The sequence below is a fragment of the Eutrema salsugineum genome, unplaced genomic scaffold (assembly GCF_000478725.1).
Source record: "Eutrema salsugineum unplaced genomic scaffold, Eutsalg1_0 scaffold_12, whole genome shotgun sequence".
NCBI lineage: Eukaryota > Viridiplantae > Streptophyta > Magnoliopsida > Brassicales > Brassicaceae > Eutrema > Eutrema salsugineum.
Window position 1 is genome coordinate 3125893 of NW_006256895.1, and position 20393 is coordinate 3146285.

Below are 20393 nucleotides of genomic sequence, written 5' to 3' on the forward strand. Positions count from 1 at the left end.
TCTCCTCGTCCATCTGCACCGGCGGTTGCGTCCTAGTAGATGACCCGGCAGACGATCCAACAACCCCATCAGCCCGCAGCTTGTCCAACTGCGCCATGAGCACCGGGTTGTCGGCTCCCATGATCTCGAAGAGACCGTAGAGCTGGTCGATCTCGTCTTGTAATGGGTCCGCATCTGATCGATCTCCTGGCGGATAACCGGATCCGGGACCCGAACGTGACTAGTCGCCGTAGCTCTCGGGGTATCACGGATGGACCCCTAATACCCGCCCCTTTTTCTTTGGGGCAACCTAAAAATATTTAAAAACATTATGGTTAGAAATTCAATTTAAAACTAAAGTTACATTAATTAAATATAGTAATTAAATTTACCTCTTCGAAAATCTGGTCCATCTCCGCCACCATCAGCGCCGGGGTCGATTGGAACGAGCTACCTCCGGGAGACGTTTGACGCGCCTGCTGAGTCAGCTGCGTCTGTCGCTCCACGATCGCCGTACAGGCGGCGTTGTAGATCTCCTCCGCCCGAGGATCCGTGAATTCGCCGTTCCGCTTCTTATGCATCTCGGCAAAAACCTTTGTCATCGGAGGAAGTTCTCCTCCGTTTTCTTCAACCTACAAAATCAAAATGAAAAAATTTATAAGACAAATAAGGGTTAATTATTTAAAAACAAAAAAATCAGTAATTTTAATTTACTTACCATCATAAGCCGTCTTCCGGCAAAAGGAATCTGGCCGGAAGTGTGCGGAACGTTCTTCCGATTTCCCGCATCGTCAGTAGCATTCCTGAAAAATATTTTCATTAGAATATATTATAAGAATTAATGAAAACAAATAATGTAAATATTAATGGAATTAACTACTTACCTAGATCCGGAACATTTGGCGGCCGTAGTCTGGTTGTGCGGATCCAACCAGTACTGGACAAGGCCCCGCCAGACGGAATTGGCCATAGGCGCCGGCTTGGCCTTTTCGCCGTCAACCTCCCACTTCCGTTTCCAGTCGGAAACGGTGTTGTTGAGGCGGAATTTGACCTTCTCCTTGAAGGCCGTCTCCACACGTCCGTCGTCATTTGTTCACGTCAACAACTCCAAACTTGTTTAGACGTACCCCTCTTCCAACAGTTGGATCAAACCGATCACATTTGAAGAGAACAGTTTTCAGCCTTAACAATCCAGGATACTCTACTTCAATTATTTCTTGCAGAACTCCATAAAAATCTATTTCACCCCTCAGGACCAGAGTGGAAACCTACTGGTAGGGTTGCGAGAAACAGTTGGTTATGATTCACGACAGTGACATAGTCAACCGCCGTACTCTAGCTCTAGAACCCTATATATCGATATCCGTCAATCCCAATCTATCTACCCTAGTGTTAAAACCGATTATGATCCATGTAGAGTTCCCAAAAGCTCAGCGTTTTTAGCCATAATTTACAAACTAATCGATTTTTACTTGCTTATTTAGATCTGCATTTCAATTGCTTTAGTTCGATATTTTGCTTGCTTTATTTCCTTTCCATTCGATTTTTCTACTTGTTCTTTAGGATAGATATATTTGCTTTCTTTTGTTTTAGTTTAATCCGTGAAAAACAACCAACCTCTAAAACCAATCTAGTCTAGACATAAAGTTAGAAACCGTAGAAGAATACCAGGCACACAAATCTCTGTTGATTCGATCCCTAAATACTACAACTGATTAGCTGTGCACTTGCGGCTTTCCATTTGTTTTTGTTAAGGGTAAAACTTGTTCCTTCACGCAGTTGACACGCATCAAGTTTTTGGCGCCGTTGCCGGGGATTTGTTTCGTTTCCTTTTGCTATTTTTCTTGTTTTAACTTCTGTTCTAGACACCTGATCCCTAGTTCTTTCTTAAATTTTTGCTGAATTATCTTTCCCTTCTTTTGTTTTTCTCTGAATTGCAAGAATACCCGGCTCAGACCTGTAGAAAACATTCCAATTCTACACGAGATAGACAGACACGAAAGAGAACTTCGAAGACTTAGACGAATGCAAGGAATGGCCAACGACGACCAGCCTGTAGATCCTATTAACCGAGCTTTAAATATGGACCAAGACGGGTCCGAACATGGAGAAAATGAAGAGAATGATCACAGAGGAAGTGATCATGCTCGACAAGATGGAGAGGAGGATGAGGTTCCTCCAAGAAACTACCAGAACCGCGAGAGAGAAGAACGTGAAGACCTTGATGCACCCATCAATGCAGTCGATGGTGACCACCAAGGAATGCAGCCGAATGAGCGCGCTAACCGCCCTGTGCAGCCAGCAAACCATCACCGAAGAAAAGCCAGGAACCATCGCATAGCTGATTTTGATGCACCTACTCAAAATTTTCAGAACCGATCTGCAATTCAAGTTCCATTTTTAAACCGGAATGAGTTTGAAGTCAAGCCTCAAATCATCTCATTGGTGAAACAAAACCAATTCCATGGAGTTCCTTCTGAACACCCAATGGACCATATCGAGCTCTTTGAAGAAATCTGCAGCATGATGAGAACAAACCAAGTTCCAGCAGACTATTTAAAGTGTAAGTTGTTCCCTTTTTCATTAGCAGACAAAGCTCACCGTTGGTTGAAATCTTTGCCTGCAGGATCGATTACTAATTGGGAAGAGTGTAAAACTGCTTTCTGAATCACTTCTATACTAAGTCAAGGTCGAACTTGTTGAGAACAAAGATCTCAAGCTTTCAGCAAGGACCGACTGAATCTTTCTATGAAGCCTGAGAGCGCTTTAAGGAGTATGAACGTGATTGCCCTCACCATGGATTTCCTGGATCAAGCCTGCTGAGCACATTTTACCGAGGTTTGCAACCAAAATACAAAATTTCGCTTGATACAGCTAGCAATGGAGATTTTGGACAAAAGACGATAGCACAAGGAAGAGCCCTCATCGAGAATTTGGCTCAAGCCAATAGTAGTAATTGTCCTGAATACGATCGCTCGACGAAGCAAATCGGAACAGACAACAAGGAGATAACCAAGTTGAAGAACATGATGAGCCAGCTTTTGAAGAGAAACAATTGCCCAATCCATGCTTGTGAGACCAACAATGGCGCAGAAGATGAAGGGCCTAGTGATATCGATCACATTAATCAATCCTTTCAAGAAGAAGAGGTGAACTATGTAGGAGCACAAGCACCATACCCAAATCGCTTCAACAATGGCTTCAACAACAACTTACGGAATGCAAATTACAACAATCTCTCTTACCGCAATCCAAATGTGGAGAATCCTCAAGATCTGTACTACCCACCACAGCAAAAATCCTTCCAAAACAAGTTCCAAGATGGAAACTTCGGAGTGACAGGAGCGTATCAACTGCGACAGCCATATAACTACCAAGGTACGGGTTTTAACAATCAATTTGTACAACAGTAAGGAGTCACGACGAACCAGCTAGCTTCCCAAATCGGTAGACTTGAACAGTACATCCAACAACTCGTTATGACGAACGAAAAAGCATCTAAAGACATGAACGTGAAGGTTGACTGCATGTACAATGACCTGAACGGGAAGTTTGAAGCTTTATCTTCGCACGTCAAAAAGCTAGACGTGCAAGTTGCCCAAACAGCCGACTCTATGAAGAGGCAAAGTGGAGTTCTTCCAGGAAGAGTTGAAGATAACCCCAAGAGGTTTTGCAACGCCATAACCACATTGCCCGAAGAAGAGGCCAGAACCGATGGAAAGAAAGAAGAAACCCCAATCTTTGTACCACTTTACAAGGATGTCTATGCCAAGCAGCCACCATTTAAGGTACCTCAACGATCACTATTTCAAAGGCTTACAAAAGGCGATGATCCACGACGTTTCGTTTTCCAATGTTTCATTTCAGGAATCAAGTTCACAGACTGCCTGTGCGATTCCAGAGACAATGTCAACATCATGTCAAAGACGTTTACCGAAAAATTGGGCATTAAAACCTTAAGGACATCGATAGTCAAGGTTATTTTTGGAGATTTATCTCAGAAAGATACTGAAGGGGTGATTCATGATCTACAAGTTCTAGTGGGAGACAAGATTGTTCCAGCAGATTTCCAAGTCCTGGAAATGGATAAAGACAAGGAGAGGCCACTCATTTTCGGGAGACCATTCTTAGCTACCGTAGGAGCAGTAATCGATCACGCAAACCGGCATGCTGTTTTCCTCAATGTGGATCGCAGAAGGTTTTACCCGACTATCCTAGATGATTTTCCAAGCAAAGGAAACCGGCCAAAATAGAAAGAAAAGGAGAAGCCAAAAGCTTTTGCAAAGATCAAGATCATCATTCCACCGGATGCAACAGAAACTAGTGAGGAACAAATCCAGGAGCTGATCGAAAACACAAAAAGGGTTTTAAACAATGTTATAGTCCGAAAGAAGAGTAAAGGAAAGAAGACGGCTCCTCAAGAAGAAGAAGTAAAACCTCCAGCGACCGGAAGTGATAAAGGCACATCAAGTGGAGTGCCATTCAAATCAGCCTGATTCTTCATTCCTACGTCGAGCTAAACGACTTAAAACAAAAGCGCTTAATGGGAGGCAACCCATTTAGGTACTCTTTCTTTTAGTTTTCTTTTTCTTTTTACAATTTATGTTTTCTTTTCCTTTTAAGTTTCAGATATTATATAAAACAAAAACACAAAAAAAAATCAGAAAATTAGAAAAACCAAGAAGAAAAAGGTAGGTTTTTAGCTGCTCGGCCCGTCAAAGACCAGAAAGTTGGACAAAGGCCGCAGGAGAAAGAGCCGCGGTCGCGACCAACCGACCTGCGGCCAAGGGAGCATCTACCGCGGCACCGTGAATGTGACCGCGGCCGATCCCTCAATCGCCGCGGTCGCACGTCTCCTGACTGCGGCCGTTGGTCGTTGAGACGAGAATGCAGATTTCCACCGCTTTTCGAAAGTTCCCGGAGTTTCCCGGTGATTTCTGGAGTATTCCCGGTAAAGCTTGTTAAGATTTTCCCAAGAAAAATGGAACAAACCAGATCCCGAAGAAGCCGTCGCACTGGTGACAGCTCTGAGGACATTCCCGATGATGCTACACTAGGAGAGTACATGCTGAACCAAGTCAGACCGAGAAGAAGAAACTATGTGATGAGATTGCTCCAGCACTCAAGAGAAACGCGAGCAACTCCCGAGCCACCACAGATCCGATACATTAGCAAGGAGATAAACCCGAGAGTGGACTATGCAAGACGTTTCAAGAAGCTGAACATCAAACCCACACCTTGCATTGATTATCATAGACTTGAGATGCTTGGAATCAGAGAAGATGTAATCTGGTACATCGATGCACTTGAGCTAAGACCCTACATGGAGCTGAACCTTCCAACTTATCCTGAGCTAGTCCGCGAGTTCTTAGCAACTATTACACTTCACCACAAGAAGAGGAGGAACCCCAGAGCATCAGATGGCATCTTGTCATTCTCTATCCGCGGACAGCCTTACTCAGTCACCATTTCTGCACTTTGCGAGGCTCTTAAGCTTCCATACACCGATGGCATTTACCTTGAAGATGAACCCAATTTTAACTTGTGGAGAGAGATGGATCATGGAGTCTATGATAGCGGGAGATCCAAGTCAGCCCTTCTTACTCATCCTGCAGTGAGAGTTGTGCACAAACTCTTAGCACACACGATTTTCTCTAGAGCCAACATGGGATGTGTTTTGAAGACCGAACTCATTACACTTCAGATGCCATTTATGGACGACCCACGACTTGCCTGCTTTGCCTGGATCATAGCACAGAACGTGGTAAAGGTGAAGCATGATTTACATGGTTACGAGGACGCTACTCCAGCTTACGGGAGCGCTATTACAGCGATACTACAAGCCGTAGGATTCGACTTTTCATCTGATGATCCACTTCTCGATGTCTGGTATGACCTACTTTATCTCTCTCGCGATCGCACTATCTCTCGTGCCGCTTTCGATCCAGACAGGTTTGGTTACAAGTATTGCACTGGCACTGAGGAGCACCGAGTCTACTTGCCTTCAGCATCAGTACCGAGATTGTGTAACGGAGGACGTCCGCAATGGACTCCAGAACCCGATGAGTTTATGCCATCTGTACCTCGTCTACCATTCACCATTTGCCAATACATAGTGGCCAAAGCAAAGCGTGATGCATCTGCAGCCCGTGCTCATTTTCAGCCATCTGTTTCGACCGGCCACACCTCATCATCGACATCATCGCACACACATTCTGATCTGGAGCGCAGAGTTGAGAGACATGGACGACGCTTTGAGCGCGTTTTCACTTTCCTACAGGAGCAACACCAGTTCGAAGCAGACACATCGGAGGATGAGTAATTGATCAGCACTTCACTGCCATCACGGTTCTATCATCATTTTCTTTTTTTTTTTATCTTATTTTATTTTGCTTTTATTCACCATCTTCTCACCAACTTTTTTCACACTGTGGACAGTGTGATTTAAGTCTTGGGGAGGATGTCTATCCGTACTAATCATGTTCTTGCTTTTGCTTTCAAATTTCAAGCACTTTTTAAATTTTAATATGTAACCTATTCGACTTTGAGTACTTTTCAGGAATGTTTGACACAAAACTATGATGATTTAGACCTGCACGCTTCTACACTATGCATGATAGCTCATTTGTGGTTAGCACTAGATTAGGCGGTAGCTAGAGTACTTGCACTACAAACTCCCACCAGAGGACTTCTATTCATGGAGATTCTTTCTGACAGGATATACTAGCTCATTTTATTTGACCTTATTATTGACATCTAATTTTCCCATCATTGATTTTAGGCAGGCATCAACATACACATCTAGGACGTCTTTTACCCTCACTTTTACCACTCTTTGTCGTCCTAGATGACCAGTTTATCTTTATCTGGTACCATACCCTAAACCCAAAACACTTGTTTTCAATCCTCATGCATTCTCTCTTTAGTTTATATCAGCAGATATGTGCAAAAACGTCGGAGAGAAGAGGAGCGACACAGTTTTCAGTCACTCACAAAGGAGACTGAATGGAATTGGGAAGGAAGAGTATCAGAAACCTTATGAAGTTTTACAAGACAGATATTAACTGGTAATTTCATGCTCTCTAAGACTCTATATCTAAAGGTGTTCCCTCTCTTCTAAAAAATAAAAATAAAAGAAAAAAAAAACGAATGAAAAGAGAGAGGGAAAGAAAAAGCCTAATGAGTCTTAGATTGTCGAAATTTGTGAAGCAATAAGCAACTACTAAACATTTATAGAGCTATGTTTTTGAAAGATTTACAAAAATCTAAGTCTGGGGGAGTTAGGAGAGAACCTGAGGAAGAAGACCAGTAATCTATGGCAAGAAGAAAGTGACTGAAAACTGTGGATACCAACAGCTTCACTCTTTTTTGCGATTTTGCATAATATCTTGCATTCTACAGATCTTCAGGTAACCCGTAAACACTTTAAGCCTTACCCCTAGAATAACCCTTTTGACACCTAGCCTATATTGCCTTTCCTAAACTCTCTTTGATGAGAACCACCGAGATTTTATGAATGTTAATAGCTAGTTGACTGGAAGTTAGATCTTAGTGCATAGATTCCCGCATGACGGATTAACGGACTAGTTATGCCTGTATCGCTAGTGAGAATTTTCTAGGCTATTCCCGATTGATGCATACTGATTGACATTGGTCTAGAAGTTTAGTCTCTGAGATTTTGTTTAGTCCCTGCATTTTCCAACCTCTCGCCGAGATTTAGCCTTTGTTTTGTTTGAGGACAAACAAAAGACTAAGTCTGGGGGAGTTGATAACACCGGATTTTGACCATTTTTATGGATCAATTTAATGTCTTTTACAGGTGTTTTTACTCCATTTTCAAAGGTTTTCAAAGGGTTTCTATGTTTTCGGATTTTAAAAGACTTTTCAGGTAATTTGGGATAAAGAGGCACAAATTGGAACAAAAAGACTCTTTTGGATAAATGCAGACCGTCATGGAGAGACGAAGACCTTCTCACCTTCTGATCACCCTAAAAATTGGACAACTTATAGAAGAATCAACCATCTTTCAAATGCACTTGGTTTGGAGACATTCCAACGGTTGGATCTCAAGATATTCCATTAGCCCCGGAGCCACTCAAAGATGGCCAGCAAGTCACGCGACCGCGGCCAACAGCCCATTTCCCGCGGTCACAAGCCTTCCAACCGCAGCCGCCACCTATTTCCCGCGGTCACGTCACTCCTGACCGCGGCCGGCAAACTCCAAACTAAAGCCCATATTTCTGAAGCCCAAAGTCATTCTCAGCCTCAATTCCGAAACCCTAGAGACTATGGAGTATTGAAGACTATAAATACTTGTCATTTAGCTCGTTTTTAGACACCACCCTTCATACTTTACAGAAACCCTTTTCCTTTAGCCATTTTTATGCGATTTTTGTAGAAGATTGTTCAAGTCCGAGTTCTTCAATAGAGAAGCTTTCTTTCATCTCTTTTTTTTACTGTTTTTGATTACTTTTATTAAAACCAATGATGATGTCGACCTCAGCTATGTCTAAGTAGATCCCGAGTTGCGCATAGGGTTTCCGAAAGGGGCTCTCATAATCGATTAAGACATCTAGGTTTATAGATCTGGGATTTTAACTTTGTTCTCTGTTTATTCTCGTTCTTATTGCATGTATGCTTGATTGATCACCTAGTATCTGATCTAGATAGTTAGTGTTGCGAAAGTTTTCATTAAGTATCAGCCCTAGAATGAAACAGGTGATTTTTCCGTAGGAGTGGAAACCTACCTGCGGCGAGATCGTGAGTATTGACGAGTCTTGTGCAGCTCTTGCGTTCTCTCCCTTCCAGGGCCAGAGTGGAAACCTACTGGTCAGGGTTGCGAGAAACAGTTGGTTATGATCACGACAGTGACGTAGTCATACCGCCGTACTCTAGCTCTAGAACCCTATATATCGATATCCGTCAATCCCAATCTATCTACCCTAGTGTTAAAACCGATTATGATCCCTGTAGAGTTCCCAAAAGCTCAGCGTTTTTAGCCATAATTTACAAACCAATCGATTTTTACTTGCTTATTTAGATCTGCATTTCAATTGCTTTAGTTCGATATTTTGCTTGCTTTATTTCCTTTCCATTCGATTTTTCTACTTAGATTTGTTTGCTTTCTTTTGTTTTAGTTTAATCCGTAAAAAACAACCAACCTCTAAAACCAATCTAGTCTAGACATAAAGTTAGAAACCATAGAAGAATACCAGACACACAAATCTCTGTGAATTCGATCCCTAAATAATACAACTGATTAGCTGTGCACTTGCGGCTTTCTATTTGTTTTTGTTAAGGGTAAAACTTGTTCCCTCACGCAGTTGACACGCATCAATGGCGTCGTTGCCGGGGAGGCATGAAGTCGCTGGAGGTCTAAACCTGGGAGGTTGAAGCGCAGATGACTTTATATATGTCGAGTTTCTGCCAAAGCAACATAGGAAGTAAACCAAATTCATAAACACCCTAACTTTTTATTTTTCTGCTCATTCTTTCTTTTGTTTGCCCTAGTTTCAGAAACCTTTGAAGCATGGATCATTCAAGGAGAAACTCTAACCCCGAGCGAAGGTCCTGCGACCTATGTGAAGCTCCCTGCGACCTGTGTGAAGCTCCCTGCACATGTGAATCACCCTCCAGGCGTGATTTTGATCATCATCTTCGGTACCCTAATCCGAACCACCACCATGGAGACTCGCGACCTCCACACCACGGAGATGAGCCCTACTCGCCACACCTGGTGAACCGTCGACCATCTCACCCTCTTCCTCATCAGATTCTGCACCAGAACTATGAGAACAATCGACCTAACATCCTGATTAATCGATTGGAAGCCAAGCTTAATCAGTTCCTTGCCTCCCAAGCCCTCATCGATGCTGCCCTACGAATGAAGATAGATGACGTGACCATCGACCTCAACAAAAGGTTTGATGAACTCTCTGAGCATGTGAAGACATTGGAGGATCAGAGAACCAAAGCTAATGACGTGTTAGATCAGGGAATAGAGTGTGTCAGGGAAGAACAAGACAAAAACAAGTTCAGCATTCGGAAAAACGAAAGGGAGCTGCAAATCCTAACCTTCAAGATCAATGACTTGGATAAGGAGCTGAATGAAAGCAAAAACCAGACCTACGACTACACATTGGAGCTGTGGCAAGGCGTAGCAAAGGTTGAAAACAAGACAGAAGAGCTTGATGCTACTTTAGAAAAAGTTGTCTATGCTTTGGATGAAGTATAAGAGAAAGTTGCAAAACTTTCTAAAGATCATAAGGAGTATGATCTGAACTCTGGAATCAATGATTTAGATATTCAAGACATGCCTGACAACTATGGAGAAGAAGATATTGAAGAAGATAGAGAACAACAATGGAGAAGAAGATATTGAAGAAGCAAGCATGGAGAGCCGGAGGGAGCTGACCGCGGCTGCGAGCTCCTCACCCGCGGCCAGAGCCATTCCCACCGCGGCTCCGAGCTCCTCACCCGTGGTGGAGCACAACTTCTTAGAGTGGGAGAGTTTTCAACCTCTTTCTGAAGCCTGTTCATCAGAAAACCGACCTCATGTGACCAGACCTAGGTTGTTTGATCAAGTTGTCTTCTCAATCACAGCACAAGCATCAAAGGAAAAGGAAGAATCCAACACTTATGCATCTTGCAGCATGGTTTACACTTGTGACAATGAGCTTCAAAAGCAATTCTCAGAAGATGAAGAGTATGGTTTGTTTGTAAAAGATCCAAACCCTGGGGACGATTCATCTGATGACAACACATAATCAACAACCAAGAGCATATCCAGAGAGAGACTGATCAAATTCAACAAGTTTGTGAAGTCCATTCCTCTCTATCTCGCATTCAATGATGTCTGGAAGCAAGGCTGCCTTAAAGTCTTCTTTATATACAGCAAGGAGACTAAGGAGAACATCTCTACATATTTCAGAAGAGCCAGGTATCTATCTTTTCCTAGATCATCACCTGATGCAGCTGTTTACAGGATCCACCTCAAAGATCTCCAAGAAGCCAGTGATTACACAAACAAGATCAGCAAAGAATCACTTGAAGAGTTCAACCAAGTAGTTCAGACCCTGCCAGAAGGAATTTCGTTTGCCAAAGCATGTAGAGACTACATGATCGGCCACTTCTTTTGTGATAGCAAAGAGTCTATCCAAGAGATGAAAGACTTGTTCACACACGCCCAAGAAGGAAGACCAGTTCGAACTCTGCACAAAGTTCAAGACAAAGGTCAATTTCTTATCTCTTGTGACATTAGAGGTGAAAGATTCGTCAATATTCTTTGTGATTCTGGAGCTTGCATTAACATGATGTCCAAAGCAACTGCTTTGAGACTTGGCATTAAGCACATCTCAAGTACCAAGACAAAGATTAGCTTAGCAGATGATTCAAGTGCAACGCCAAGAGGGATAGCCTGAGACATTCCTCTAAAGATTGGAGATTGCATTGCACCTGTCGATCTATACATAGTGAAGACCAAAGATGACTTTTGTCCAGTTATTCTTGGATGGACTTTCTTAGCAACTGCTAGAGCCATCATGGATTGGCCCAACAGGCGAGTTTCTTTTGCCAATATCGACAAAGACATCTTCTATGAACCTACATCACTTAAGAGCAAAAGAGGAGAGCAAATAGCCCAGGCATTTGAACCAGAAGAACTCTGGAGTGATGAAGAACCTTCAAGACAGAACAGGAGGATTTCGAAAAGGACTTGTCTTAGGACAAGATCCTATTTGAACTAAGTCTTTTTCTTTGCAAAGTCTAACTAAGGACTATAAACCAAAACGCTTGATGGGAGGCAATCCATTTTAGGTACTTATTTGGTTTTGTTTAAGCTTTCTTTTTCTATTAAAGTTTTGTTTTTCTTATTTTAGACAGGACTTAGTATGCTATAAAAAAAATAGAGGAAAAGGAGCTGACTGCAGCCAAAGGAGGTTCGGCCGCGGCCAGCAGGTGTTTTACCGCGGCCATCAGGTGTTTTACCGTGGCCAAGAAGATCTGGCCCACGGCCGGCACACGTCCCACCGCGGCCGCGAAGCTCCGACCCGCGGCCAGCACAGCCGGCCACCTTGGCCACCTCAAACCCACCTTGGCCACTTCCATCCACCCTTGGCCACTTCTATCCACCCTTGGCCACTTCCATCCATCCTTGGCCACCTCCATTTCATCTTTGGCCACTTTCACCACCACCACCACCTTGTTCAAATCAGTTTTGGATCCCTAGCATCCCAGTTTGATCAAGCAACACCACCACAACCGCATCACCACCACCAGGTAAATTTTCTTTTCCTTAATCTTTTTAATCTTTACATACTCTATTTCTCATCATTGCCTGATTTATTTCACACTGGGGGCAGTGTGATTTAAGTCTGGGAGGAGTATTTCATCCCTTTCTAACCACATTTTCTTGCATGAGCCTTTGCATTCTGTATTTTCTTTAAATTTTTTCAATTTTTTCGATTTCTATTAAAACCTTTTCATAGTCTTTTGATTTTCAAAAAGTGTTTTCAAAGGTCAAAAAAATTTTGAGGGAATAATGAAAAAAATGATGACGATAACCACTTCTACACCAATCACTCATAAAAGCTCATTCAAGGTTTAGTACTAGACTAGGCGGTAGCTAGAGTACTTACACTACTAAATCCCACCAGAGGACTTCTATTCATGAAGATCTTTTCTGACAGGATATACTAGCTCATTTTACTTGGACGTAATCTTGACATCTAATTTTCTCATCAATGGTTTTTTTAAAAAAGGCATCATGATATACATCTAGGACATCTTTTCCTTATTGTTAACACTCTTTGTTGTCCTAGATGGCCAGTTCATCTTTAGCTGGTACCACACCCTTAGCTCAAACCTTCATGTTCAAACCTCATGCATTCTCTTTTAGGCTTATATTGACAGATATGTGCAAAAACGCCGGACAGGGAGGAACAACATAGTTTTCAGTCACTCAAGAGAAAGACTGAAAGAGACCAGAAGGGAGTGTGCCAGAAATTGTATGATGCCTCAGAAAAGCTCAATCTTAAAGGAAAATTTCGTGCTCCCTAAGACTCCAAGTCAAAAGGCAGTTTCCCCTTTATACGAAAAAGGAAAAAAAAAGCGAAAAAAGAGAAAAAGAAAGAAAGGAAAGGAAACTAAAAGCCTAAAGAGTCTTAGAAGCCGAAATCACTTGAGCCAAGGCAATAGGTATTCACTTAAGGAGTTATGGATTCAAAACCTGAACAAAAATCTAAGTCTGGGGGAAATATAAGGAGAACCTGAAGAAAGGAGATCAGAAATCTTGAAGCAAGAAGAATGTGACTGAAACTGTGGGGACATTTACAGTTTCATCCTCTCTTGCTGTTTTGCATTATGTCCTGTCTCTCCAGAAAAAGGTAACCCTAAACACATCAGCCTTACCATTAAAAAGCCTTTTTGATATCTAACCTTGAATGCCTTGTTTAATATCATTTTGATGAGAACCACTGAAACCTTTAATGAATGTTAAGAGCTAGTTGACTGGAAGTTAGTTCTAAGTGTGTGAATTTTCGCATGACGGATTAATGGACTAGTTATGTTTATATTTTGGTGAGAATTTTCTAGACTTGATCTGATTGATGCATTGTCCATAATTAAGGTCTAGAAGTATGGTTGCTGATATTTTTGAGTTTCCTCTCATTTTTGTTTAATGATATTTTTCCAGATTTGATCTTGTTTTGTTTGAGGACAAACAAAGTCTTGAGTGTGGGGGAGTTGATAACACCTGATTTTGACCATTTTTCACCATTGATTTCAAATGCTTTTTTCAAAGGTTTAAATAGGTTTTAGGAACTTTTATTATGATTTTCATGTATTTGTAGTTTCAAGGCTCTTTTCAAGAAACTTAGGGAATATGATGGCAAAATGGAACTAATCCACATTTTTAGCTCATAGTCAGACCGTCAGAAGTTCAGCCTCAAATGAAGACTTTCTCCCATCCGATCCAGCTCAAATTTAGAGACAATCAAGAGGAGACAACCAGATTTCCATAACACTTTACATCACAAAAATCCAACGGTGCAATCAAAAGATACATGGAGAACAAGTTGACCCAGTTCACCAGTCCCGTAAGACTCTCACCCGCGGCAAAAGCATGTTTTAGCTGCCCCGGAAGACTCTCACCCCCAGTAGACCTTAGGACGAGCCACAAGGCCCGACATCAAAGCCCACTTCGCCATTCCACCTCAGAAAAGCCTTAAATGGGACCTGGAAGACCTTAGGACCTATAAATACATTGTTAAGCAGTCCAAAACGGGTGTGTTCTCCTGTAATGAGATTTTGAGCCACAAAACTCTGGTTTCTAGGGTTAGGCGATGGAGATGGGGATTCTTCCCCAGATCCATTGTTCTTTCTCCTTTTTATCTAATTAACTTTTCTGTTTCATTCTTTTGCATTATTCTATGTCTTTCATCATTCATTGCATCATGTAGAGTAGTCCCAGAGAGTCAATTTGTTTGAAGATATCGACAAGCATATATATATCTATTAGGATTTCTATTGTTCTTAGCCATATTCTGGATCTCATCTCTTATAAGTTATTCGTAAAGCATGAGAGTAGATTCATGACCTATTCTCTGAGCCTAGGATCGATCAGAGCCACGAGAGTTCTGTATCAGATCATCCGTACCTAGCTTCAGAAGAACATAGTCGCTAAAGGAGTCGAAAGCTACCTATAGAGAAGATGTGAACAGACAAATTCGATGTCCAATGCATGATCTTAAGTTTAGAATGAAAGCGAGAGTTCATTGCTAGATCTAAGAGATTAGTTGATTTAGGTGATGACAGTTGGTTAATCATACATGTGTCTATTCTAGTTCAATGCAGATTCCCAGAAACAGATGAAGATAAATTGCCCGGAAGCTAATTGGAAATGCCACCATACATCGATTAGAGTAAACCAGAGAAGTCTAAATCGTCACCTATGAGTTCAAGAGTCTTTAGTCCCAGAAAGTCAAGTTATTAGAAGATATCGACAAGCATATATATCGACTAGGATTTCTATTGTTCTTAGCCATATTCTGGATCCCATCTCTTCTAAGTTGTTCATAAAGCATGTGAGTAGAGCCACGAGAGTGCTGTATCAGATCATCCATACCTAACTTCAGAAGAACATAGTCGCTATAGCAGTCGAGAGCTACCTTTAGAGAAGATATGAGCAGACGAATTAAATGTGTAATGCATGATCTTAAGTTTAGCATGAGAGCGAGAGTTCATTGCTAGATCTAGAAGATTAGTTGATTAAGGTGACTGATGGTGTTGGACTTGTGTTGAGAGGGTGTGTCAAGTTTTACCCTAATTTAAATCAATAGCCACAAGTGCACAGCTGATCAATTGTAGTACTTAGGGATCGAATCCACAGGGAACGAGGATATTTTTCTGCAAAAAGCCTTTGAAATAATTTAAAGTAAGGAAGTCTACAACAAAAACGGTTTTGTAGGGGTTTGGTAGTGTGTTTAAAATGTAAAAACGAAATATTAAAAGAAAATACGGAAATTAAATGACGTAATAACTAAACTTAATGAAAATGACTAAAAATGATAAAAACGGATATTCTAATGCTTAAATGAAAATGAACTAAAAAGGAAAGACAATATTGAACTAAAGCTTTAAAGAAAACCGGTGTAAATCAATGGAGGAAGAAGGCGTTGGGGTTCAGGGAAGTTTTCTCAGGGGTACGAACGATTCAAAACATTGCTAGAGAGGAAATTTTGTAAGATCTTAGCTTAAACTTTTCGAACTGGAGTCACGGACGTATGAATACGCCACTGTCGTGATCATAGACAACTATCTGTCAACCCTGACCAGTAGGTTTCCACTCTGGCCCTGGAAGAGAAGAGATGCATTATGTTTAAGACTCGTCCTAATTCACAAATCGCCCATAGGTAGGTTTCCACTCCTATGTTTGTTTTGCTCTCCCAAACTAGATCTGATACCTGATGAACACTTTCGTGTCATCTAGCATCTGGATCAGATTGTAGTTCATGACGCTACCATCATGGAGTAAAAACGAATTCAGAAGAAAACGTTCTAAGATTCGGCTCAAAATCTCATGGAATCCTCATCGAACATATAAATCCCCATCGAAAATCCCTTAATCCCAACAATAAAACTACTCAGACATAATTAACGAAATCAAAAGCATAGAGAAACCAAAATTGAAAAAGAAAGAACAAGGGTTCAAGAGAAAAAATCTCTCTCTCCCTAAAAGCTAAAGCAAAAACAATAAACGTATGAAGTAATGATAGATGGTATTCGGTTACACGATTTATAGGTCTCCTAAGACATGTATTTATAGTGCTCAAGACCTCTCTGGACGTCACTTAGGGTTTCTCCAAATGTGGGCTTTAGAAATGGGCTTTTTGGGCTCGGAGGTTGAAGGCCGCGGTCGAGAGTGCTCTGACCGCGGGGAATGGGTGGTTTGCCACGGTCGGGATGCTCCTGACCGCGGGAAATTGCTTGTTGGCCGCGGGTGGAAGTGCTTGCCGACTGGTTTATAGGACATCTTGCTCTTCGCGTATCTTTTGATTGAACCGTTGGATTGCCAAGATGTAAAGTGCACTGGAAAGCTGATACTTCCATCTTTAAGGTCTCCAAATTTGAGCTGGATCAGACGGTGAGAAGGCCTTCAATCAGGGGTGAACTTCTGACGGTTTAACTCTGAGCTGAAATATGGTTTTCTATCCATTTTGTTAAGCTTTTCCCTAAGTTACCTGAAAAGAGTCTTAGAACTACAAATACTAGAAAAACGTAATAAAAGTACTTAAAAGCAATTAAAAACATAGAAAAAGTATTTCAAAACGATCCATAAAAGTGGTCAAAATACGGTGTTATCAGTGACGACAGTTGGTTAATCATACATATGTCTATTCCAGTTCAATGCAGATTCCCAAAAACAGATGAAGATAAATCGCCCAGAAGCTAATTGGAAATGCCATCATACATTGATTAGAGTAAACCGGAGTAGTCTAAGTTGCCACCTATGAGTTTAAGAGTCTTTAGTTTGAGTCGATATGCTTTAGATGTTATTTTAACAATTCATCTTGCATTGCATTTCTTGTGAATATAGATTAGGTTTAGTTTAGGATCTTTACCAAAAACTCCAAAACTTTTATTTGTTTTTGAGTTTGCTTATTTCCTAGTTTTTTTGTTTCTCGCAGATTAGAAATCTTCCATGTGGATTGACACCCTAAGTCCTACAACGTACATCTGTGCACTTGCAGACACTAGGGTTTTATAAATTTAAAACTTTTGGAGGACCAACCGGCTTGTTAAAAAACAACCCTAGGCCCACAAGTCCATCACTAAGTGTTCTAGAGAGCCGAGCTATAGCAAAGGAATACGAGAGTGGGCCGAGCCGCCGCGTGAGATGCCTGGGCCGAGCAGTGAGAGGAAAGGCGAGTGGGCCGAGCTGTGGAAAAGAATAAGTGGGCGGAGCTGTGGAAAAGAATAAGTGGGCTGAGCCGCGTCCCTTCGTGTTGGGCTGAGCTAATCTCCTTTGTATTGGGCCTAGCCGATTCATTTACTATGGGCCGAATAAAGGTCGAGGAGGATGAAACCCACAGAAAAACCCTAGGCGAAATACAAATGCGGTGGCCGCGCGAGGAGATAAGGAAATATTCCAAGAATCAATTCCGAGATTCTCGGCTAGGCGATTTAGAGAATTAGTATAAATAGATGATGTATGCGATTCAATATGTAACTTTTTCACAACTCGAGAGTAATAAAGCTTAAAAACTTTTCCAGCAAAAAGCCATCTTTTGATCTTACTGTTATTGCGATAAACCTTAGAGATTTCGGATCCCTTAAGTTTTCCTTAACAAATTTTTTGGTTGTGCGAGTTTTGGCTCACACACCAGGTAAGTTTTCTTTTGCCTCGTCTTTTATAATTTTCACATACTCTATTTCTCATCCTTGCCTGATTTATTTCACACTGGGGGCAGTGTGATTTAAGTATGAGAGAGGATTTCATCCCTTACTGACCACATTTTCTTGCATGAGCCCTTGCATTTTGCATTTTTCTTTAATTTTTTTCATTTTTTCGGTTTTCTTAAAAAATTTCAAAAGTCTTTCGAGTTTCAAAAAGTGTTTTCAAAGGTCAAATACATTTTTGAGAGAATAATGACAAAATCGATGATGATAACCAATATGTTTGCTTCTACACCATCAGCTCATAAAAAGCTCTTTCAAGGTTTAGTACTAGACTAGGCGGTAGCTAGAGTACTTGCACTACGAGATTCCACCAGAGGACTTCTATTCATGGAGATCTTTTCTGACAGGATATACTAGCTCATTTTACTTGGAGTTATTCTTGAAATCTAATTTTCTCATCAATGGTTTTAAGAAGGCATTATGATATACATCTAGGACATCTTTACCATATTGTTTCCACTCTTTGTTGTCCTAGATGGCCAGTTCATCTTTAACTGGTACCACACCCTTTACCAAAACTTTCATGTCCAAACCTCATGCACTCTCTCTTTTAAGTCTATGTCGATAGATATGTGCAAAAACGGCAGAGAGGGAGGCACAACATAGTTTTCAGTCACTCAAAGAGAATGACTGAATGAAACCGGGAATGAAGTGTACCATGCAATCTCAGCAAGCCTCATGATGTCTTAAAAATCTCATTCTTAAAGGTAATTTTCGTGCTCCCTAAGACTCTAAGTCAAAAGGCAGTTGCCCCTTTCCCCAAAAAAAAAACGAAAAAAAGAGAAAAAGAAAGAAAGAAAAAGAAACCAAGAGCCTAAAGAGTCTTAGAAGCCGAAATCATTTGAGCAAAGGCAGTAGGTATTCACTTAAGGAGTTGTGGATTCACAACCTGGACAAAAATCCAAATCTAGGGGAGTTATAAGCAGACCTGAAGAAAGGAGATCAGAAATCTTGAAGAAAGGAGAATGTGACTGGAAACTGTGGGTATCAACAGCTACATCTTTTCTTGCTGTTTTGCATAATATCCTATCTCTCCAGAAAAAGGTAACCCTAAACACATCAAGCTTCACCATTAAAAAGTCTTTTGATACATAGCCTTGAATGCCTTGTTTAATATCCTTTTGATGAGAATAACTGAAATCTTTAATGAATGTAAGAACTAGTTGACTGGAAGTTAGTTCTAAGTGTGTGGATTTTCGCATGACGGATTAACGGATTAGTTATGTTTGTATTTTGGTGAGAATTTTCCAGACTTTATCTGATTAAGGTCTAGAAGTATGGTTACTGATATTTTTGAGTTCCCTGTGATTTCTGTTGATGATATTTTTCCATATTGGATATTGTTTTCTTTGAGGACAAACAAAAGTATAGGTCTGGGAGAGTTGATAACACCGCATTTGTACCTATTTTCACCATTAATTTCAAATGCTTTTTCAAATGTTTTAATCAGTTTTAGAAAATTTTATTATGATTTATCTATGTTTATAGTTTCAAGACTCTTTTCACGAAACTTAGGGAAAAATACGGCAAAATGGAAGCATTCCACATTTTTAGCTCAGAGTTAGACCGCCAGAAGTTCAAACTCAACTGAAGACTTTCTCACCGTCTGATCCAGTTTAAATTTGGAAAATTTCAAGAGGAGACAACAAGCTTTCCATAGCACTTTACATCATGACAATCTATCGGTGCAATCAAAAGTTATGTAAAGAGCAATTTTACTATATTCACAAGTCCCAGAAGACTCTCATCTGCGGCAAACATGTGTTTTACCTACCCTGGAAGACTCTCACCCCCGGTTGACCTATGACGAGCCACAAGGCCCAACATCAAAGCAAATTTCTTCATTCCTCTTCAGAGAAATCCTAAATGAGACATAGAAAACTTTAGGACCTATAAATACTTTTCTTAGCAGCCCAAATCAGGGGTGTGCTCCTGTAATGAGTTGTTGAGCCACTAAACTTTGTTTTTCTAGGGTTAGGCGATGGAGTAGGGAATTTTTCCCTGGATCCATTGTTCTTTCTCCTTTTTATCTTATTAACTTTTCTATTTCATTCTTTTGCATTATTCTATGTCTTTCATCATTCATTGCATCATGTAGATTAGTCCCAGAAAGTCAAGTTGTTAGAAGATATCGACAAGCATATATATCGACTAGGATTTCTATTGTTCTTAGCCATATTCTGGATCTCATCTCTTCTATGTTTTTCATAAAGCATGAGAGTAGATTCATGACCTATTCTCTGAGCCTAGGATCGATCAGAGCCACGAGACTGCTGTATCAGATCATCCGTACCTAGCTTCAGAAGAACATAGTCGCTATAGGAGTTAAGAGCTACCTATAGAGAAGATGTGAGCAGAAGAATTAAATGTCTAATGCATGATCTTAAGTTTAGCATGAGAGCGAGAGTTAATTGCTAGATCTAAGAGATTAGTTGATTAAGGTGACGACAGTTGGTTAA

The 20393-nt window shown here is 41.0% G+C and overlaps 1 non-coding gene across 1 annotated transcript; it reads right to left on the minus strand.

Moving 5' to 3' along the window:
* Positions 1–2677: 2677 nt before the first annotated feature.
* LOC112089577 lies at positions 2678–2782 on the minus strand. Its single transcript, XR_002901212.1, has one exon. It is a non-coding gene; the product is annotated as a small nucleolar RNA R71 (small nucleolar RNA).
* Between the last annotated feature and the right edge of the window lie 17611 nt (positions 2783–20393).